This window comes from Capricornis sumatraensis, chromosome 20, assembly GCF_032405125.1.
Source record: "Capricornis sumatraensis isolate serow.1 chromosome 20, serow.2, whole genome shotgun sequence".
Lineage (NCBI taxonomy): Eukaryota > Metazoa > Chordata > Mammalia > Artiodactyla > Bovidae > Capricornis > Capricornis sumatraensis.
Genome location: NC_091088.1, coordinates 35,347,791 through 35,372,004, shown reverse-complemented (window position 1 = coordinate 35,372,004; position 24,214 = coordinate 35,347,791). Strand labels below are relative to the sequence as shown.

At 40.2% G+C, this 24,214-nt stretch overlaps 1 protein-coding gene across 1 annotated transcript in view; it reads left to right on the top strand.

Moving 5' to 3' along the window:
- Positions 1-24,214, top strand: part of CDH8 (cadherin 8) — a 375,808-nt gene that overhangs the window by 48,820 nt on the left and 302,774 nt on the right. The window lies entirely within an intron of this gene.

Genomic DNA, 24,214 nt, shown 5'->3' with positions numbered 1-24,214 from the left:
ATATTGGAGCTTCAGCTTCAGCATCAGCCCTTCCAATGAGTATTCAGGGTTACTTCTGTTAGTATTGACTGGTTTGATCTCCTTTTGCAGTTCAAGGGACTCTCAAGAGTCTTATCCAGCACCATCATTTTAAAGCATCAATTCTTTATGGTCCAGCTCTCACAATCATACGTGACTACCGGAAAGACCATAGCTTAACTATACGGACCTTTGTCGGCAAAGTGATGTCTTTGCATTTTAACACACTGTCTAGGTTTGTCATAGCTTCCCTGCCGAGAAGCAATCGTCTTCTAATTTCATGGCTGCAGTCACCATCTGCAGTGATTTTAGAGCCCAAGAAAGGGCTCTGTCTGAGAGGAAATCCGCCACTGTTTCCACTTTTTCCCTTCTATTTGCCATGAAATCATGAGGCCAGATGCCATGATCTTAAGTTTTGTTTTTTATAATATTTAGTTTTAAGATGGCTTTTTCACTCTCCTCTATCACCCTCATCAAAAGGTTCTTTAGTTCCTCTTAGCTTTCTGCCATTAGTGTGATATCATCCACTTATCTGAGGATGTAACTATGAGTACTCGTAATTAAATATTTGGATGCCCTTAAGAAAATTCCTTCTTCTGTTTCCCCATTCTATTTATCAGACAACGTCTCACCTACCTTTAAAATTCTTTTTTTCATTTTTAACAGATTATTGGGGTATAATTGATGTACAGAAACTGCATATATTTAATGTATATAATTTGATGAGTCTGGACATATGGATATATGCTTACACCTGTGATGCTATTATCACAGTCAAGGTAATAAATGTATTCCTTACCACCAAAGAAAGAACAGTGACAGATACTATGTAAAAAAACAGGGAAAATTAAAAAAAAAGAAAAGTTAAAAAAAAAAGCAATCACTCATTTTCTCTGTCTTCTGTGTTTGGGTTTGCACAAAGATTTTGCTTTGTTTTTTTTTTTTTTTTCCTTTGTATCTCTTCCAGTGATTGATAGAGGCTTGCTGGAAGGTTGTGTTCATAAAAATGGTTAGGCTAATCCTGGTCTCCTGAGAACTAGTACCTTGAATGATCAGTGATGCCTCCCATGGGTGTGTGATGGTAAAGTGGAGGCACCTGTACAAAGTATCTGTCTATCTTTACGAGGATTTATGTTGCTCTCCAAATAAAGATTTCTATTTTACTAATCAGTGAGAAAAATGTCAGTGACAAACTCTGGCTGGCCCCTATCTTGGCCTTACTAATGCTTCTCAGGTTCGCTTTTCGCTCATCCACAGGAGATGAGGAAAGCCTTTTACCTCAATTCTAACAGTCCTGTATTACGTCTCACCTCTAATATCTGAAATGCGTGTTGTCAGTAGCTAGGATTTATTGAAGTGCCTACCTTACTGAAGACACTTCCTTTGGGCTCATCTGTTCTGGCTCTAGCTCTGGGCTTCGAGTCTTTATTTTTTTCTGCTCTTTTTCAGCCCAGAAGCAAATTGCTTTTCAAAAGTTTGAGAAGAAACTAGAGCAGTTTTGGATGGGTTAGAAATAGGGGAAAATGGCTCATTTCATGAATAAATATTTGCCTGCAGTTCTCCACTTTGCAGCCTCAAACAGGGATTAAAAGGTAAAGATTGGCAGGAAGGAGGTGAGGAGGCTTTTAGGCAAAAAGCAGCATGGGTTGTTACAGCTCCACTTACAGAGAATGTAGTTTCCCCTTTGTTGTAAGTAAAAATCAGCTCTAAGTAGCCCTTTGTAGCTGCCATTACAGAGGGTCAATCCAGTAGAAAATGCACGGGCTTTGAGTCAAAAATATCTGAATTTGGATCACTGACAAGAAGTGTGAGCTTGTGCAGGTAGCTTAAGGTCAAAGAATGTCAGCTTCTTCATGCAAAATGGGGAACAATTCATGTAAAATATATGCATAACCTCTCATGCAGTAGATGACCATCAGTAAATCTTTGTTCTCTTCAGTTTATCATGAGGGAAACCTTAGAAACAGATAGTGGAAATGAAACTATAGACATTAGAAATGAAAACTAGAACCTGATGGTGGGAAAGATTGAAGGCAAAGAAGAAGGGAGCAGCAGAGGATGAGATGGTTCGATAGCATCACCAACTCAGTGAACGTGAATCTGAGCAAACTCTGGGAGATAGTGGAGGACAGAGGAGCCTTGCGTGCTGCAGTTGATGCGGTCACCAAGAGTCATGCACGACTTAGCGCCTGAACAACAATAACAACAGTATTTGGCTAATTATAAGCCCACTGGAATTATTCAGTTTCAGACTAGTTTGAAGCAAACATCTTGGAGGGTTTTATTTGTATAAATGTGTTACCCATACAAAATCATTACACCACCACCACCTCCAACAGTAATAGCAGTAGCAGCAGCAACAAAACCATTCTTGGTAGCTTCCCTCAGTATGAATAGTCAGGGCAATAGATCTTAGCCTTTTTACCGAATGGGTCAAGAAAAGCCTGATTTGTACAGAGAGAAATGCACACACATACAGACAAATAATGAGAGCCTTGTGTTTCAGAACTACTAGCCTGATACACTCACTAAAATGCTGGCATACCTTGTGAAGCTGGATAAAGATTTTAATAGAAGAGCAGAAGAAAATTTTGGAGCATCCAAAGATAGTAGGGGTTCCCTGCCAAAAGAGGAAGAAAATTACACATCTATAGATTCTGGATTTAAACTGCGCTTGGGTGGAGGTTGAAAAAAAATTGTTGAATATACTGGCACATTTTAGATGATTCTGTACTATAATAACAATGAAAACCACAACAAAAATAATGATAAAAATGACAAACAACCACTAAAGCTAATATGTCATGAATGCTTGCTAGTACTGTCTTTGTGGTAGGTTCTTTAATAAGCTGGCAAGAATCTAACCAGTGTGGCTGTGAAGGAAAAAAAATGAATTAATAAATACCATGTGTCTATTAACACACAGTTCAAACATGGTAAATTCAATATTGGAAGCTGAGAGTTCAGATGCCCTATAGCAGTGTTATAGGTAGGCATGATTTTTTTTTTTTTTTAAACTTTGGTATTGGGATATAGCCTGTTAAAAATGCTGTGATAGTTTCAAGTGAAGGGACTCAGCCATACATATACATGTCATCATTCTCCATGATCTTAAAGATTATTCTTCACTTCCACACCCTTAACTTACATAAAACGAAACTTATCCTGATCCATTCACTTTACCTCCCAAAATTTCTTATGGGAATTCCAGGGGTATTTTTCCTCCAAGTTCTTTTGTTTAATTTCAGACTGCTTCATTATATGTATCATACTGGCGCTGATTTCAGTTACGCTTAACTTCAAACTCACCTTGTTCATAGAAAAGAATTGATCACCTTGACAGTTTAGCCGTCATGTTTTTTAAGACACAAGTCCTGGAGAGGAGTCACCTTTTCATTTTTAAAAAATTTTTATTAGAGGAGTTGCTTTATAGTGTTGTGTTAGTTTATGCTGTATAGCAAAGTGAACTGGTTGTGTGCATGTATGTATGTGTGTATGTATACATGTTTATATCTCTGCTCTTATTTAGATTTCCTTCCCATTTAGGTCACCAGAAATCACTGAGTAGGGTTCCCTGTGCTTCACAATCGGTTCTTATTAGTATCTATTTTATCCATAGTAGTGTATATATGTCACTTCCAACTTCCCAATTCACCCTACCCGGCCTTCCACCCCCTCCCTGGCCAGGAGGCACTTTTCTTGAATGCATTGGAAAGACGCCTGAAGTAAATGACCTTCAAGAAGTATAGAATAATACCTTCTTATAATGGTATTTTTTTCCACCAATGAATTTTAAGATTTGTCCTCCCCAACTTCCTGCCTCTTCTTTGCTGTTGTTCCTTACACAGACATTTTTGAGTGTTTACTCTGCTCTAGACACTGCTTGGGGCTGGAGAATCCAAGACAAACAGTGTTCTGTCTGCCCTTGAGGCGCTGCCATGCCAGGATCTCTCAGAGGGTTAACTGCTGTGTGAGTGGGAGAAGATAGCAAAATCTCTGAAAAGAGTTTAAGGGACTTAACTCCACAGCAGTGAAAGTTCACCTTAAAAAAATGTTGCCCAAATTCCATGACTTCGTGTTCTTTGTTAACAATTCTGGCTTTTTTATATTATGCCTTGTAAGAGCCCATTGGTTTCATGTACCGTTAGGTATTCTGGAAACTGATCTTTATACTGGATGTCTGCATTCCAGACTGTTTTTCTCAAATGGATTAATATGCATTTTTTAAAAGACATATGCGTTGTTTGCATAGATTCACATGGAGTGAATCCTCCAATGATGAGAGTGGGTTACCACCAGCATGGTAACAAAGGGTTAAGCTTAAGAAGCTTTAAGCTACTCATACTCTTCCAGCTTTGGTTTATAGTTAAGGTCTCCACCAATGTCCATTTTGCCATAGTTACACAGGTACTATGTATTTTTAGTCTCAGTTCAGTTCAGTTGCTCAGTCATGTCCGACTCTTTGTGACCCCATGAACTGCAGCACACCAGGCCTCCCTGTCCATGACCAACTGCTGGAGTCTACCCAAACCCATGTCCATTGAGTCAGTGATGCCATCCAACCATTTCATCCTCTGTCATCCCCTTCTCCTCCTGCCTTCAACCTTTCCCAGCATCAGGGTCTTTTCAAATCAGTCAGTTCTTTACATCAGGTGGTCAAAGTATTAGAGTTTCAGCTTCAACATCAGTCCTTCCAATGAATATTCAGGACTGATTTCCTTTTGGGTGGACTGGCTGGATCTCTTTGTAGTTCAAGGGACTCTCATGAGTCTTCTCCAACACCACAGGACTGACTGGAAAAGGTCAGCTTTTTAGTCTAACACTTACCAAATTACACACTCTTATTCTCAGTACTGTTTCTATCCTGGAATCTTGGTTGATAATGAAATCATTTCAATTGACTTATGCAGAAATAACGGCAGAGTATGAAGAGGTTCACAGAATCCAAGAGAAATTCACTGAACCCCCCACACAGATCTTATTCAGATCCTGAAATGATGATCACTAACTAACAGCCCTGGTGCTGCCCCCTCCAGCACTCACCCTGAGAAGTCTGGAATCCCTGATCAAATCCATGAGTGATGATGGATTCCTAAGATATCACAGGAGGGATCTTGATATGATATGCAGCCAGAGAGAGAACATATCTACTACAAAATCAACCTGGACTATTCTTAAAATGAACTTTGTTGTATTATAATATAGTTATGGGACCTATGGCTGATTCACGTTGATATATGGCAGAAACCAATACAATATTGTAAAGCAATCATCCTCCAATTTAAAAAAAAAATTAAGAATACAGAGCTACCATATGATCCAGCAATTCCACTTCTGGATATATATCTAAAAGAATTGAGAGTGATGAGGATGGACCTAGAGACTGTCATACAGAATGAAGTAAGTCAGAGAAAAACAAGTATCATATATTAATGTATATATGTAGAATCTGAAAAAATTGGTATTGACGATCTTATTTACAAAACAGAAATAGAGACATAGATGTAGAAAGCAAACATATGGATACCAAGGGGAAAAGGTGGAGGATGGGATAAATTGGGAGGTGGGGATTCACACATACACACTATTGATACCATGTGTAAAATAGATAACGAATGAGAACCTCCTGTATAGCACAGGAAACTCCACTCAGTGCTCTGGTGGTGGTGACCTAAGTGGGATGGAAATCTCAAAAAGAGGGAATGTGTGTATGTATAATATAGCTGATTCACTATGCTATACAGTAGAAACTAACACAACATGGTAAAGTAACTATACTCCAATAAAAATGTTTTTTAAAAATAAAATATATATATATAGTTATGAAGCACAGAAGGTCTATTATATATGCATTACTACAAAAATATTTGCAGGATGATTTTCCCTGCTGTTTTGCATACTTAAGAGTGAGAGAATTGAAGCAACCTCTCCAAGTTAGCAAAGCTAATAAAAGACTGGAACTAACTTTTGAATATTGTATAGTTCAGCATCACTTACTCCCTGAAAAATTTTCCAGCAGGTCTTAAGTGTAGGACTAACAGTGCAGCCTTAGGAAGTGACTGGGAAAAAGGAGCGTATTTGTCAGGCACTGGAGTAGACTGACTCGCCTGTCAGTCAACATTGTGTATATTAGTTCTGATCTACATTCGTTGAAAGAAACCTGCAGTCTCTTGAACCCCCATTTCAAATCCCCTTTGGCCATTATAACCTAAATTATCAATGAGAGCCCCTTCGTGCTACCCTCGTGCATTCAGTTGGGCTGGGTAGGCACATAGGCTCTGTGAGAGATGCTTTTATTCTTTCATTTACGAGCTTTGGGAGATCAGTCTTTCAGAGCTTTGTCATTTCCCCATAGAAGCAAAAATACTAACCTTAAAAGGAAAGCTTATAAGTGTAGGGCTAGATCTAACTTTTCTGTCAATGTTGGCAGAAATGAATTGGATGAATATCCAATTGACTATATGAATTGGATAAATAAATGAATGAATGTTTAATTCACTCATTAAATCAGTTATTTGTAATATCATTTTTATGACCTTAAAACGTTTTTAAATGTTTCAAGTATCAAATAACAAATATCATTTCCATGCTATTGTAGTCATGCGATGTGGTCATCTTCCTTATTTTTATCCCACTTAATTTCTTACCATTAGAGCTTCATACTAATGACCTACCACATGCCATTCCGTATGCTTGGCTGATTGCAACACTGGACTTCCTAAGGGAGCCGGTCATTACCATCATTTGACAGACAGAAACACAGCAGAGAATCGACTTTCTGAAATTTAAGCCCAATCTCTACGTTCATGGTCAGTTTTGTGGGGTTTTTTTTGTTTGTTTGTTTGTTTTCTTCCTACTCTACCAGTTCATGTCGGACAGTAAATACCAGAGCAGTATGGATTTTCTACTTTGGATATCCACAGTCAAAATGCTGAGCAGTCTCTTTCTAGAGGCAGGAGGGTGCTCATGTTTGGTTCTTTTCTTTTCCTTTTTTTAATGTCAGTGACACTTTCTACCCAGCCTCATAGACCATCACAGAACCTTGATGATCCAAAGGGAGACAAAGAGATTTATGGCTTCTTGAGATTGTCTCCTGCTTCTCTGAGAATAAAATGAAATTCTTTGTACCGTACTTCAATATACTTGACATCTTTTATTATTTTCAGGTCATACACATCTTTCTTCCTATAAAGAGAGTCATCCTACAAGCATTCATTCATTACTCTTAAGGTCATGTCAGAAAGAATCATGGACTTATTGTCAACACACTCAGTGTGAAAATACAAAACCCTTTTTATTTATTTATTTTTTTGCCCAAAACCTTCCGTATGTTCTTATCAGGAAATCAATGTGCTGAGAACTGGGAGACGTAGAAAAATTCAGTATATTTTGCCATCTGCCCAAGCAGATGGAATTGGGATTGAGCACTCTCACTCTGAGCTCAGATCCACTGGGTATTATCATCTTGGATGTCATAACTTCTAGAATTACTGCCCATGAAAAAGGTACCACTTAAGACACTGAGAAAAAAAAAAACAAAAAACAAGATGTGCTGAGCATACTTTGCTGTGATATGGCTTCTATGTTTTCTATACTGTTTAATGGATTATGTGCTTTGGAAGTTTAAAAAGAAGACTGCGAATATCTACAATTTTCTTTCTTTTGAATCTGCTTTCAGGCTTCTTAAAAGCTGTGATATCAACAATAACAGTGCCACATAATGTTCTGAGTCATTCAAAACTTTCAGAACTGGGTGTCTTGGATTTCCTGGTACTTTTGCACCTCTACTCACATTAGTTCTTGCTTTATGTGAGCCAGATGCACCCTGCATTGCCAGGCTGAACAGACTAAAAAAGATGCCATTATATATCCAGACCTCTCATCCCTGTTCCAGGTTGGTACCCACCTCCATTCTCATGAAAATACCAGCCTGGTTCAGAGATGGATGTCTGTATTCACTTGTTAAACATTCCATTATCTAATGGGTGCCTATTGTAAAATTCAGTGTATGCCCTCATCCTTTCCCAAAACTCTTTATTGAAAGCCAAATATATTTTTTCACTTCATGAATGCATTTTTTTAAAATATGTTTGTCCTGTTCATAGCCTCTTGAGTTACTATGTAGAAGTGTCAGGTAGGCCCATTACTAGCTGCTTTGGTCAACTTATTTACTCTCTAAACCTCAGATTATTTAATTCAAAATGGGACTAATGATACCTACACAATAAAACTCTTGTGATGAGCAATACATGAAAATGGCTTACTTATTTTCAGCCTTGGCTTTAGGGACTCAAAAATGATGAGTCTGAGAATTAGGCAGATAAGGCTGAAGAGGGACCCAAGAACTAAAGTTTATTTCAGATATTTGAGATGGGGGCTTTGGGGATATGGGGTTCTTAATGCACCAACAACTTAAAAAACGTGTTAAGTAAGTATAGAATTTTTGAATATCAATTTACAAATTACACATCTTAGGCCAATTTAATCTGTAACTGGAGACTGAGAAACTGTGGGTCTTTTCTTCATATCATCATTCAGGAATTTATGTCTCTGGGTTTATTTAGTCTTCACAATGTTATTTTCATAGACTGCACTCCAGGTTTCTTAGCAACCTGTGCATGTGGCTTTATTGGACCATGGGCTCTGTGGTATGAAGGAGAGGTGGGAAAAGCTTCAGGAAATCACATATGTATAATGTAGGACTCTGAAGAGTTGCATAGTCACCTTTTTGGCTGAAGCTGATTTAAGCAGTTTCTAAATCCAGACCCATCTCTAATTGCAAAGGCTTGTGTTGTTTAATATCTCAACTGAACATGTATCTTTTCTCCACGTTTCATTTCCGCTTTCTTCTCTGAGTGGATATCTTTATGTAGACTGCTTCTGCTACGAACCTGAACAAGAGAGTTCTTGACATCTCTAGGCTTGACTCTTCTTTCAAACTCAAAAGACAGTAGGAAAGTGAGGTCTATTATCACCTAGCATTCTTTTTTAATTTTTTTTTTTTTAAATCAGAGTGTAGTTGCTTAACGATGTTGTGTTAGTTTCTTCTGTACTGCAAAGGGAATCAGCCACACCTATACATATCGTCCTTCTTCCTTGCATTTCCTCCCCATTTAGGCCGCCACAGAGCGCCGAGTAGAGTTCCTTGAGCTATGCCGTCTATTCTCTTAGGTTTTCTATTTTGTACATTTTGTTGTGGTTGTTTAGTTGCTAAGTCACATCGGATTCTTTTGCGACTCTGTGTACTGTAGCCCGCCAGGCTTCTCTGTCCATGGGATTTCCCAGGCAAGAATACTGGAGTGAGTTGCCACTCCCTTCTCCAGAGAATCTTCCCAACCCAGGGATGGGACCTGCGGCTCCTATATTGGCAGGCAGATTCCTTACCACTGAGCTACCAGCTAGTGTGTGTATATATACAGTGTCAATCACCTAGCACTCTCAGACTCTTCCATGGAAAGGTTCTGGTCACTGTTGATTGGGTGACGTCTCTGCTCACAGTTCAATCACATTATTATGGCGAGCAATAGTTAGAACATGGTAGGAATCAGGCCCAGTTAAAAGACAGAATCGAATACACAGACACACAGTGTTCTCAGACAAAAGACATTTTTTTCTTGCTAACAGAGTAAAGGAGACGCTCACAAGTGCACCCTGACTTTGCTCTCTTCACCTTTTCACCAGCCCTCCCATTGCCTCCAGGAATAATGCATGTTGCTTATACTCTCCCACCCAAAACTAAAACAACTACAAAAATAGAAGCTTCCTGCATGCTGCTCCTCAGGGAGGTGAACAAGTTGTGTTCATTTTCTTTTCGCTTCGATGAACTCCGTTGTTCTCGTGTCTTCCTTGGTTTTGGAGACTCTGTGTTTATCCAATTGTAGCTGCTTTGGTTCTCATTTTCCGATGCCTTTGATAATCTTTTTTCAACTTTCACTTAAGGAAAGAGTCATTCATCAATATTTTCTGCTTGAATTTCTGTTCTTATCCTTCCCTGAAGTTTGGATTTTACTTCAATCAGAATGACATACAAATACACATCTCTAAACCAGGTCTCTTTTTTAAGCTTCTAAACCACATGGCTGATGGGTCCACCTAGACATCTACACCAGCACATTAAGCTCAAACTATCTTGGTGCAATTAAAAATACATGGATTAGGCATGTTATGGACTTGGGTAGAAGTCCAGCATTCTACCTTTAGTAATGAGGGGATCTTGTAAAAAACAGGGTATATTGTGTAGCATGTTTAGTATGGAGATAATAATGAATATCTTTAAGAAATGTTTCGAAGATCCGAGATACTCTGTAAAATCATGAGCAGATGGCCCAAACATGAAGAAAGCTACTGTTACCATTTGGACTTCAAACTAAAAGAATGGCTTTAAAAAAAAAAAATTATTGATTGATTGCTTTTTGGCTGTACCGGGTCTTTATTGCTGTGCAGGCTTCTCGCTAGATGCAGCGAGGAGGGGCTATCTCTGTTCGCGGTGCAAGGGCTTCTCACTGAGGTGCATTCTCTTGTTGGAGAGCACGGGCTCTAGGGCGTGCAGGCACAGGAGTTGCGGTTCCTGGGCTCTAGAGCACAGATCCAGGAGTTGTACACGGGCTTAGTTGCTGGAGGATTCTTCAGCACTGAGCCACCACGGAAGCCCAAGAATGGCTTTCTTATCCTTTCAGTCCCCACATATCAGTCCTATAGAAGCACAATTGGAAGCCTTGAATCACATGACTATCTCTGGGTCAAAATAATGTTGTCTAGAAAATAGACCCATGCCTGATTCATGTTCTTAGAAGCTAAGAAGGAATTTCCATGTACTAGATTTATATTTATGCCCTTGAACTTGAAGAGATTGCAACATACAGTAATGGGATCAGGAATGACATGATATGCATTTTACTCCACCAGCTGTTCAATACATAGTAAATCTATTAGATGCTGCATAAATCTTTTGTTAATTAATGAATGCATTGGAAAGAAATTATTAATATATATAATGTAAAATATATATAATCTAATTGAATTATTGTCTGACATTCAGAGAATTTTAGTCTGTTGGAGCTGGGAGAGACACTGGAGGTTATTCAGTACATTTTGCAGTTGAACCCATGAGGGACCTCTCTGCACTCTGGATGGTTTTTGATAGATTTCAAAATAAAATTCAGGCAATATTTAAGGGAGCTGTTGCATGCTAAGACAGACAATAGCCCCATTACCAAAACTACTATATGATTACATGATTCATTTAGCCGTGACTCAGAGTGGTAGGTGACTTGAACAAAAGCGTACAACTAGTGAGCGTCAGAGTCGGGATTCAAGCCTGTGCTTCTATGATTTCAATAAGGGAACACCCTGTGCTATGAAATCTATTCTCCCAAATCACAATTCACGTTTTATCCTGCCACATCACACAGACGGAAATCCATTTTAGTGTTCCACGGCTTCGAGAGAAGATTCAGTCTGCTCAGAAATCCATTCAGCAACAGGTCTGCCACTGAAGTTCACTCTTGGTAGTGATTTTCTGTGTTTGTACCCGGTTACTTTCTGTAAGTTCTGAGAACCCTCATGTCAGATGCCAATCCTCACTACATACTAATCACTTCGCCAGGAGGAGGTCTATTTATTTTGAGTCATTTGTATCATTATTGCAATTTAAGGGCAAGAAAAATAAGGTTCTTAACACATATCAACACAATCACCTTCATGTTTCTTTTTTCTTAAATACATAACTCCCTGGGAAGATTCATTCTGCTCCTTTTTTTTTTTTTTTAAAATGCATGTAAATCCACACAGTAACTAGGTGTTTTTCAAAAAATCTTGGACTCTCAACATTTTCCTGTGGTCTTTTGCCAAGAATGAGAGTCAATTTGTGGTGCAGCGAGACAGGGACCGGCCCCTCACCCTTTTTGAGAGCAGAGGAAAACTTGTTTGAGATGAGCAGCCTGCATTCTGTCAGACTTCCTGCCGCTTTTCCAAGCGGCGCTAAAGGAAGCGAACTAATGATAGCTGACGCTTGTGATGGGCAAACTCTTCTGCAGCTCAGAATTGGAATGTGAGTGAAAGCTGTGGGGGCCGGGGCCAGCCCTGACAGAAACAGGTTTTTAACAGCATGAATTTATGAAGCCAGTCAATGCAAATGAGAGTTTATTATGCTTGGAGTCTAAAGACGATGCCTCATTTATTAAATTAAGCTGCAGAAATTCTATTCAGATCATGTTCAATGAGAGCTTTTCCTCTCAAAGCGAGGCTTTTCTTGCAGTGATTCTCCTTATTTGACGGTGTTATTTTACACTCTCCTTCAAGTGGAAGGGAGAGTAAAGATGTGCGGATGGAGAGGGCTGTGATTACAGCCAGATAAAAGTGTGTTGGACTCAAGATTATGCCCTTTATCTGCCCTGAGTCTCACTGCTTTAAGATAACCTTTATCATCTTTAAAATGGGCATAATTCCCTGAGTGACAAGAATGTGGTGAATGAGAGTAGGAAAGAAGATCATGACCTATGAATCAATAGTCCAGTGGAAATAAAAGGAGGAGAGAAAACCTTCAAATGCATACATCATTGATGTGTTTTTACAGAGTAGTTTCTGGGCCACATGTAAGAACTCCTGTTCACATCTTTTTTTTCCTTCTTGAGCTTATCACAGGAATCTGCATAAAACTATCCTCCAAGCAAGTCTGGTTCTAGTTAAAAAATCACTGGCCTTAAAGTCATGTCTCTACTTAAGTCCAACTGTGATATAAGTAATATGAATATTTTAACCCCAGCATGAGATTCTCACTAGGTTACTAATGATCAGTATTAACATGATGGGTGGGAATGTGATGGTATTGGAAAGAGAGAGCTAAAACCTGTACATTATTTGGAGTCAACCATATGTGTGATCTTCGGGCATGTGTATTCTTTTACAAGTTTCCCAGGTGGCTCAGCGGGAAAGAATCCACCTGCCAATGCAGGAGACACGTGTTTGAGCCCCGTGTCAGGAAGATACCCAGGAGAAGGATAGGGCAACCCAGTCAAGTATTCTTGCCAGGGAAATCCTATGTACAGAGGAGCCTGGCAGGCGACGACGGTCCATAGGGTCGCAAAATATTCAGACACGACTTAGTGGCTGAACAGCAACAATAACATCTTTTACAAATGACTTGACATGGGCTTGTACTTTATCCTTTCCAAGACTTGGTTTCCTTCTCTCTGAAGTGAAAATGTCTGCCTGTATTTTCATGATTGCTTTGAGTAATAAATGAGATAATGTAAAGATCCCAGCGCAGAGCTCTGAATACAGTGGATGTTTTGGAGTGCCAGTTTTCTACCTAGAAGATAAAAATTAGTAATTGCTCATCGTTTGTTTCTGAGTTTTGGAACAGAATTGATTGACTTAATTTTGATGGTTTGATTCAGTGTGTTATTTAGTATTCTTATTTTGACACAGATTTTATGATGATGATAAGTTAACTATGTAGTTAAATATTTATGTACATATTGTGTGTGTGTGTGTGTGTGTGTGTGTGTGTGGCCATGTGTATGTGCATTTGTGTGTGTCTTTGTTTCTGAATGACCACACTGTTTGTTTTCCTTTCATGGATAAATTATATCAGTAGACAAGTTAGTTTGCTCTCAAATTATTCCCACCTCTTGTCTGTATGAAAGAAGCATAAGAAGAATGTAGAATAGAGAACTGCTTTTCTTTTCAAAGCAACATTTCCAATGAAGAGGTTCAGCCTAACAAGGCCCTTTGTGTTAAAACCAATGAACATTCATTTTAATTGATAATTCATCCTGAATTTTGAAATCATGTTTTCTCATCTCAAGAAACCAATTTTACTAATCCTTTGATAGGGTCACATTTGTGATCAAGGTGTAGGAACAATTAGCCAGTAGGATTCCTGTGTAAACAGAAGGGTAATTCACAAATATGCATTTGCCCTGCATGTTTTTCTAGTCATTGCAAATGAAAAGGATTCACATGCATTAGGGGCCTTTTTCACGCCAGTGCCTGCTTGCAAATGAGAACACCTGGGTGGAAATGTGTAGTGGCTGTGCCCCCCAACGCCCACTAGTGCCACCTCGGTCCTTGTCAGCATGTTTTAGCAGAAAGGCAGTCACCTGTAAGAGGATCCTAGGTATATATGATATGGTCTTCCCAGGTGGTGCTAGTGGTAAAGAACCTGCTTCCCAGGGCAGGAAACTTAAGAGTTTGCAGTTTGATCAGTGGGTTGAGAAGATCCCCTGGAGGAGGGCAGGGCAACACACTCCAGTATTCTTGCCTGGACAATGCCATGGACAGAGGAGCCTGGCCAGTCCTTTGGATTGCAAGGAGGTGGACATGACTAAAGTGACTTTGCACACACGCACATGTGTGTGTGTGTGTGTTTGTGTGTAGGTTCTTTCGTTCTTTTGCTTTTCTTTTACTTAAAATTACATTTACTTGGCAGTGGAAGATAAGGAAGGGTCACCATGAATTTGTATGAGCTCATTTTAGAATTTTTTGTTTAGGCTTTTAAGAGCCAGGGCGTATAGAAAACTGAGTAACTAAATATCGAACTTAGGATACTTGGCTATTCTGAACTTTGGGAGTCGTAAGTGTGACTCTTGTTGGAGACATTTAATGAGCATAAGTGAAACAACTCTTCTGTGCCAGGTCTTGTGCTAGCTCTGGGGATTCCATAATTACCATATTGAAGGAACTGTAGCCTTTAGGGAAAGATGATTTGTTTTGGATCCTGCCTCCCCTAAGAGAAGGAAAGCACAGTAATAAGTTAAGTGTCAGGATGGGAAGTTGGTTGACCATGAAACAAACAGGATGTGAATAGAAAATAGCCAATGGGTAGGGATAGTTGGAAATGACTTAGTGACTAAACAACAGGATAGTCTAGTTTAGATGAGGTCTTAAAGGGGTCACTTTTGACATTTAATTAGACCACGATGCCCATTTGAGGGAATTTGAACCAGCTTTTTCTTATAGTTTGAATACTTTTGCCTCTAACCTCAACACCAAATGCTGTAGAAAGAGCAGCTGATTGGGGTGGGGGTGGGATATATTTTATACATAGAGAACAGCATGATCAAAGGCTTTGAGGCAGAGAGAGCTAGGCAAGAGCTAGATGCGTATGAGGAACTAAAATACTTCTGTGGTAGAGGCCAGGTTATGCAGACCAAATTACCCACTGTAGAAATCCAGATTTTATTGCTTTGTGCCCAGGAAAGCCATGGGAGAATTTTAAGCCAAAAAGGTTGCAAAGTACTTTGCATTAAAAAAAAAAAAATTGATTCATCTTCTCTTGAGCAGAGAGGTAGTATGGAAAGAGAAATGTAACCAGTAACCATCTGTAAGGCCAAGAGTTAATCCAGGAGAAAGCACTGATGCTAATTTATAGAGAAGGAGAGAGTAAGGCCGTAATCGACTTCCTGTATTTTCTGGGGCAGACTGAGACCCGTAAGGAGGCAGTGCTTTGGCCAGGGCCAGGGACCCACTCAAGGGCTGAACTACAGCCAAGTATCTTCCCCCCCCACAAGCCTGTTCTCATTGTAAATAGGTGAGTTTTGAAGGACTTTCCAGAGAGAAATACCCAAGGGTTTAATTGTGTTGCCATTAACTGCCTCTTGTTTGGTTGAGATAAGCAAGACAGAGAGGCTTTAAATAAGCTTAAAAGTGGCTTTCTAAGTATTCACTTACATCTGATTTGTTAGAAGTTTCTCAATTAAAGAAAACAAACAAACAAACAAAAAGCAATGAACATTACTGGTGTATTTGGTTCCTTGAATTCCAGAAATTCTGGAACTCGGGAAAGACTTGAGAAAAGAGGTAGCTTTTATCTCGTCAGCCACTCCCTCGTCCCTTGTCTTTCAGTCTTCATCACAGTGGAGAGAATACTCTTGGTTTATTCTTAGTTTGGCTAGTAAACAGAAAGATTAACGCGTCCCTCGTGGCAAATAGATGGGGAAACTATGGAAACAGTGAGAGACTTTATTTTCTTGGACTCCAAAATCATTGCAGATGGTGACTGCAGCCATGAAATTAAAAGATACTTGCTCCTCGGAAGAAAAGCTATGGCAAACTTAGCATATTAAAAAGCAGAGATATTACTTTGCCAACAAAGACCCATCTAGTCAAAGCTATGGTTTTTCCAGTAGTCACGTATGGATGGATGTGAGAGTTGAACCATAAGGAAAGCTGAGTGGAAAAGAACTGATGCTTTTGAACTGTGATGTTGGAGAAGACTCTTGAGGGTCCCTTGAACTGCAGGGAAATCAAACCAGTCAGTCCTAAAGGAAATCACTCCTGAATATACCTTGGAAGGACTGATGCTGAAGCTGAAGCTCCCAAGGTTTGGCCACCTGATGTGAAGAACTGACTCACTGGAAAAGACCTTGATGCTGAGAAAGGTTGAATGTGGGAGGAGAAGGGAACAACAGAGGATAAGATTGTTGGATACCAACACCATGAGTTTGAGCAAGCTCTGGGAGTTGGTGATGGGCAGAGAAGCCTGGCGTGCTGCAGTCCATGGGATCTCAAAGAATTGGACACGACTGAGCAACTAAACTGAAACACCTCCTTGGGCCTCAAGTTCCCCTCTTCCTTTCTTAGAGACTTTGGCAGGCTACAGCATCTAGACGGAACTTAATCACGTTGCTTTGATTTTGTGGAATTTATTTTTATGATTACAGTTATTTATGGCATGTGATATAGGTTTTCTGTTACAGTAATGACATAAAGTTTTCTTGTGAAATATATTTGAGCAAAAAGTCAACTTAAAGAGAAAAGTAAGAATGCTGTAAGTGACATGGGTATGTGACAAATATGAAGAAGCATTTTAAATCTTTTTTGTCAGTCACCTCGCTGATCATGTTGTTGGAATAGTGGGGAAGTGGAGAGGGGTGTGGGGACCACTCTTGTATCTGTCCCCGACCACAGATTCTCCTTACATCCCCTCTCTGGTTTTCACTCTGGGGAAAGAATCCATTTCCCATATTCCCATGGGTGCGTGCATCCTCAGTCACTTCAGTTGTGTCCACCTTTTTGTGACTCTATGGACTGTAGCCCACCAGGCTCCTCTGTCCACGGGATTCTTCAGGTAAGAATACTGGAGTAGGTTGCAAGGCGCTCCTCCAGGGGGTCTTCCTACCCAGGGATCGAACCTGAGTCTCCTGTGGCTCCTGCACTGCAGGCAGGTTCGTTACAGTTACTGCTGAGCCTCTGGGGAAGCGCCCCCACCCCCTTATTCCCATAGTAAGGTATTAAGTGTGAGATAACAACTAGGCTTCCCTGGTAGCTCAGTGGTAAAGAATCCGCCTGCCAATGTAGGAGATGCAAGAGATGCGGGTCAATCCCTGGGTCAGGAAGATGCCCTGGAGGAAGAAATGGCAACCCACTCCAGTATTCTTGCCTGGGAAATCTCACAGTCCATGGGGTCACAGAAGGGTGGGACGCATCTTAGGGACTAAAGATCAGTTGCAGCAACATGAGATGCCAGACGGCTCTAATCTGCTGAATTTCCCGGGCTCTTAATGGGAGTGGGGGTGGGGAGTGAAGAATGAGTGTTTATCAAAGAAATACTTTTTAAGGTAAAGTATGCTTTTTGTGTATCATGGAGTGGTATGGACATGAGTTTGAGTAAACTCCAGGAGTTGGCGATGGACAGGGAGGCCTGGTAAGCTGCAGTCCATGGGGTCTCCAAGAGTCAGACAGGACTGAGCGACTGAACTGAACTGGATTGGTATAGAACTGTTAAACATGCCAAATTGATCTGGATACAGTGTGGTAACGGATTTCTAAAGCCGATTAAATGCAAAAAGGTCAAAAGATGCTGCAAGTGTGTACTTTGTTTCTCCCATTTTTAAAAGAAAATGAATGCTACATGCATGCCAACGTGGATGAAGACAGAAAACGTCTGGAAATACGCACTTGGGGCAAGTTATCAATGATTGCCTCAGGCAGGGTTGAGAGGTGAACTTGGGAAAAGGCTTACTTTTTATTTTCTGCAATTTTATACCTGTGTCCCATTTTGTCAAGTTACACCACACTTTTCTCACAAAAACAGAAGGAATAGCACGTATTCATTTATTTTTTTAATCTTTGAAGGAAAAGAATGAACACCAATTTTAAGTCACAGCTTATTACGTTCAACAGTATTAGAAGCAGGGCTTTAGGTTAGCAGCTCAAATCTAACTGAGTTTGCAGTCGATGTGCCCAGGAATTTCCTCAAACAGCCGATCCACGGGGTCACGTGATGGAAACGGGAGATGCTCTGTGCCTGCCTCCCCTGCCAACTCTACACCCAGTGAGCGCTCAAGGCGAACCCCACTCTCCCAGAGACGCATGTTTACTTAGTACTTGCCCTTTTCCCACCTTTAACAACTTTCACAAATATTTGCTGAATGTCTGCTCTTTGCTAGGCATTGTTCTCCGTATAGGGATGCAGAATTGCAGAAGACAGTCTTGCCTAAAGTGATTTTGGTGTGAATCAATGAATTCACCTTGGAAGGGAAGAGAACTGTACTTGTTTTTAAGTGCTGGATAAGACAGGATTAAGATAAAAACAGCAATCAATGCCCTTAGGGAATTCCTCTGTGAAGCGGTAACTTTGAAGCAGAGGCTGGAAGGAAAGCACTGTGGAAACGCTTTCCCTAGAATGGGGAGGAGCCAGGCAGGTGCATAAAGAGAGAAAGAGATTGCGGTGGCATGATCTTCATTGTGGTCCTGAGTGAGGCGAAGAGAGACGGGGAGGGAGGGCTGTGGGGATGGATAGGGGCGTGCCTGGGAAATATGTGGTGGAGATTTGCTGCCGCTGGAGACTTGGAGTGGGAGGGTAAAGAGATCCGATGCATGTTTTTCTAAGAGGTCATTCTCTCTTCTAGGGGAATGAAGTGTACGGAGGGCAGAACAGAAGCAGGAGCTTATTGGGGATGCTACTCTGATTTTCTTAGCACTTTCATCTCCAAACTTTAAGGAATGCAAATCCTCAGAGGACATGGATGAGAGAGAGTAAAAGTGAGGTGAATGCTCTCAAAGCCATGAGAGAGAGCTCTGACAATAGTTTTTAAAAGTGTGAAGTTCACTGCTCAGCTTGACCTCAAGGATCCAGGCGGTTGAGGTGGTGTGTCGGTGATGGGTGATACAGAAAGGCAGGAGAGAAGGAGGGATGGAACCCCATGCGGACTGAGTAAAGAAGCAGGGGCAGCTCTGAAGTAGCAGAAAATTCACCCACTGTTTCTGTTTGCATGCTGCATTTCTTTCATCGTTAAGAGTGTTTGTGAGTACTAGGCTGTGGACTTCCCAGGGGACACTAGTGGTAAAGAACCCGCCTGACAGTGCAGGAGACCTAAGAGACGCGGGTTCGATCCCTGGGTCGGGAAGACCCCCTGGAGGAGGGCATGGCAACCCACTCCAGTATTCTTGCCTGGAGAATCCCATGGACTGAGGAGGCTGGTGAGCTGCAATCCACAGGGTCACAAAGAGTTGGACATGACTGAAGCGACTGAGCACACACAGGCTGTGGATTCGGTGTGTCATGATGTACTATTCAGAACATCTTCAATCAGCATGCATTGAGCTCTACACTGCGATAGGCTCTGTGCTGAGGACAGAAAAAAATAGATGATGTGGCCATGACACCCCAAGATTCTGGAGGGACAGGGCTGGTTTCTTGTGCATAAAACCCATGGGGTCGGGTTGGGGAGGGAGGTGGGAGGGAGGGTCAGGATGGGGAACACATGTACACCCATGGCTGATTCATGTGAATGTATGACAAAAACCACCACAATATTGTAAAGCAATTAGCCTTCAATTAAAATAAATTGGAAAAGAAATCCATGGTGTCACACAGGTCTCTGCTGCTCAGAAGAGGCCCCCATGCCTGGGTTCATTCCCTGAGGCTTTGACACATTGACAAGCCTTGGCCTGAATTATAAGGATTGTAGAGTTTTATTGTATTGGTGTTATGGATAGATGTGACGATATTGTTTTCTTATGTGGATGCAGCTCTGCTTTGTTTAGCTGTTTTCCCACATATCGCCACACTCATATAGATAAATTCATCTTTCAGATAGATCAAAAAATTCTCATAACTTCAGACCTACATACTTGCTTTCTCTTTTGACTGGAGAGCACGTCCAAGCTCTGTTTTATTGAGCTCAGTCTCTGGAGACCCTCCTAATCTATCACCAACCTCTGGAATTTTGCCTGCCTCATGCTTGGCTTCCCTTTTCTGAAGTTCCTTCATCCTCTGTGACTTTTTTTTTAATACTTTTTTTTAAGTGGACCATTTTTTTAAAATGTCTTTTTTGAATTTGTTACAAGATTGCTTCTGTTTTATGTTTTGGTTTTGGCCTGGAGGCTTGTGGTTGTGTTAGCTCCCCAACCAGGGATCAAACCCATCTCCCCTGCATCGGAAGATGAAGTCTTAACTGCTGGACCACCAGGGAAGTCCCCCTCTGTGCTTTCTTATCTTGTACCACGCATGCAGTTTGCTCTGTGTCCTCTCCCACTAGACAGGAGTTCTCGAGGACAAGCACATGTTTTATTTCTGCATTTCTGTAGTGTTTTATTCTGCATATACGCAATCTCTAGAACAATTTGGAATATCGTCAGTGCACAATTATATTCCAGCATGTGTAGCCATTCACTGTCCTAATAGAATTACCTGTTTAGGGGAGTGCCTGACATTAACAGAAAATTGTATCAAGTGCCTAGTATAAGGCAGGCGTTGTGCTGGGTTCTAAGGGTTATAAAGCTAAAGGAAAAGACATGCTGAGGATGAATGGGGCAAGGAAGAAAGGATTCTAAATATGGTGCTTAGCAGAGGCGGGGTTATATCTAGGCTATAACCTGAAGGGTAAGAAATCAGCTCTGTAAAGATTCACGTGCAAAGTATTTCATGCATCAAGAAAATACCAAATTCAAAAGATCTGTGTTGTAAGAAAATTTGTCACATTCAGGTAGCATGTGTGGCTGGACCAGAGCAAATGAAAGCATGTGCTTGAGTGTATGTGTTTACACATCTATATATGGTTCTTCATATATTTTTCAGTCCTTTTATTTCCATCCTTAAATACTACACTCTTTTTTTCCTTGTACCTGAGCTGAATGGCTACTTAAATAGTTGGAGTCTCTTGAAGTCACATTAACCGGTGTTCTTTTTCACAGAAATGGTGAACCTGACAGATAGGGAGGGTTTCCAATGTGTTCTTTTAAAACTACACTTAGCTGCTGCTCCTGGCTCTTAAATCGACATTCTTTCTGGCTTCCTTGAAGGGAACAATCAGATAGACTGTAGGTGGTCTTGCTTAGACATTTGAAGCTTTATTCTTAGACAAATACTGCCAGGATATGCTTTGATTCCTAAGAACAGCTAGAACTTTTCCTGGTGTGTGTATGTGTGTGTGTGTGTGTGTGTGTGTGTGTGTGTAGTGTGTGTGTATCTATATGTCTAAAGGGAGGAGAGAGGACGATTAACTTTGATCTCTTGAGCCCCTGATTGTGTAATTAAGAATCAATTGGCCAAAACCTAATTTTGAATATATAACCACTTCCACTAACGTGCTTCTGCTGAAATGATTTGCTAGGCAATATTACATTAATGCCTAATCTCTGAAAATCAGTTAGAAATACTCAATCACCCAGGAACAACTAATGTTTTCAGTGGAGCAGCCGCATTGTGTTAAACACGCATTGACTACTTCACACTTATTAGCAGGAGGACTGATCTAGAGCATGTACTGCCTTGACCAAAAGGAAGGATAAAACTGGGTGGAAAGACAGTACAGGTAATCATACAATAGTTAGCTTTAAGGACCCTCCACACCTCTTGGAGGCTGGACCTTCTGCCTCAAGTACTTGAAGTGTGTCTCTGTGGGTGCAGGGTGAAAAAAAGCAATGCCACTAAAATCACTATTGAAATTGGAATGAATTGCACAGAGTCGAGCATTTTCACTTAGCTTTAAAATTTTCTGTTTTATACTTTAGAAGTAAAACAACTTCTTGCCAAAGAAGTATAAACTTGTTAAGTAGTATCATAAAAATACTGTTCAGGGACTTGGTATTTTTACTGAAAAAATAGATACTGCTTTGTGTTTATGCAAACTAGGCTTAATTTGCTCTCATAAAATAGAATTTGCATTACCTTGGGTCTGCTGTTTGGAAATTAGATAACATTAAAGAATATAATAAAATACAATGTAAATTTACCTCCACGCCTTCCTTTTTCCAAGATGAATTTTATTAGTGTCTAGTGATTATTTGAGTCAATTCCAGATAGTCTCTCCAAGTTTATCTTAAGATTTTGCTTTGTGAGTCTCCTGCTTTTTCAAAGGCTGTCATGCCTGCTTTAAAACCAAATAAACACTCTGTTGTGCAATGAAAACTTTCAAGAAATGGGATCAAATTAAATTTATCATTTTTAACTTTCAGTGTGCATATATTTATAGTTAAAGGGTATATGTGTGAATGTGTGTGCATGTGTAATTTTTTGAGCAGCTAATTTACAGGGTTGATACTGTTGGTCTAATTATTAAAGTACACATGGGAATTTGTGTTAAAGAAAGTTAAACACATTCTAATCATTTCTGCATTAGTAAACAAATTTAACTTACGTGATCGGATACTTAGGCCGATGTTGTTAGTAAATAAAGGGATTTAAATTCTGTTACTATGGGACTCATTTCTACTTGTTTGAAGTGTGGAATAGCTTTTTTCTGTCCCACGTGGCAATTTTGATAACTAGACTGTCTATGTCTGGGCATTAACCAGTCAGATGATACTTCCAGTATTTAAACATTTGGAGAGAACCAAATAGCTTTAAATTTCCCAGAAGCCCTATAAGACACATCATTATAAGATACTCGCCATTGTAATGGAGATGGTTTGATTACCTACAGAATATCAACAAATCTTTTGTGCTAACAAATTTCCTCTTTAAAGTTATCCACAGTTCTTTGGAACCATGTTTCAGCCACATTATGTAAAACTTTAAAACTATATATCAGTAAAAAAATAAAAGCTAGAAAACAGATGAATGTTCTGTCTATGAGATACTAGGTCATTTTAATGAAAAGCTAGAATCCACTCGGTTCTGTAAATGTCAGTATTCTGCAGTGAAGTTAGCATGGTCTTCATTAGGTGGGATTTCATTCCTTAAACACTAGGTGTGTGGTCTTGGTTAAGTCCTTTCCCTCTCATTTACTTCCTCCTCTGTTAAACAGAGTGAATACCTACTTTAGAAGGTTACTGTTGAAATACAACATTAGTGTTAGCTCATTATGTGTTCTCTTTTATTGTTGTTACTGCCAGGCAGAGTTTATGTTTACAGATATGTACATTATTATTTAGATGTTTCACTTTTCCCAAAAAGATTGGGACTCAGTTTTCAAACATCAGATAATTATGTGCACAAGAACTGACTCTCCAGAAAATTGTTTTTTGTTCTACAAGTTTGTGTAGAGTATTTATCATGAGGCAAGTTTAAGTTTTAAACAGTAAATGTTTAACATTTTAAATTTATTTTTGTTTATTTTTGGTTGTGCTGGGTCTATTTTGCTACACGCGGGCTTTCTCTTATTGTGGAGCATGGGCTCTGGCGAATGTGGGCTTCAGTGGCTGCGTCTCCTGGGCTCTGGAGCACAGGCTCAGTAGTCGTGGAACACGGGCTTAGTTGCCCCGTGGCATGTGGAATCTTCCTGGCCCACCCATGTTCCCTGCATTGGCAGGCTTATTCTTAACCACTGGACTATCAGGAAAGTCTGCAGGTTCCATTTTGAGTTCTAGGGATGCAGAGATGTGTAAAGGCCTTTGCTAGTCATTGTAAAGAGCATCCTATTAAAATCGCTCTTGGGGCTGGCACTAGAGGAATTGCTTAGAGGAGATGCTGAGTAGGGGAGAGGATGTGAAACCAAGAGGGACAAGCACCATATCTAGTTTTTCGTACCTCCTTTCTCCACAGCAGATAGATGAGAGGTGGTCAGTTGACTTAGAAAGGTCCTCCTGAGATGGGGGAAGCCCTGCCATGAGAAGATTTCACCCGAGTGGAAGACTCCACTCATCAGTCAATAGGGGAAGTGTTTGTTCCAAACACAGTACATGAACCGAGATGACTGTATGAAGTTGACCAATATAATTGTAAAGAAAATGGTGTCTTTTGGTAATAGTTATTCTTCGTTTAGTTCTCAATGCTTTGATATTTGAAAGACTGTGTCTCCACATAGTC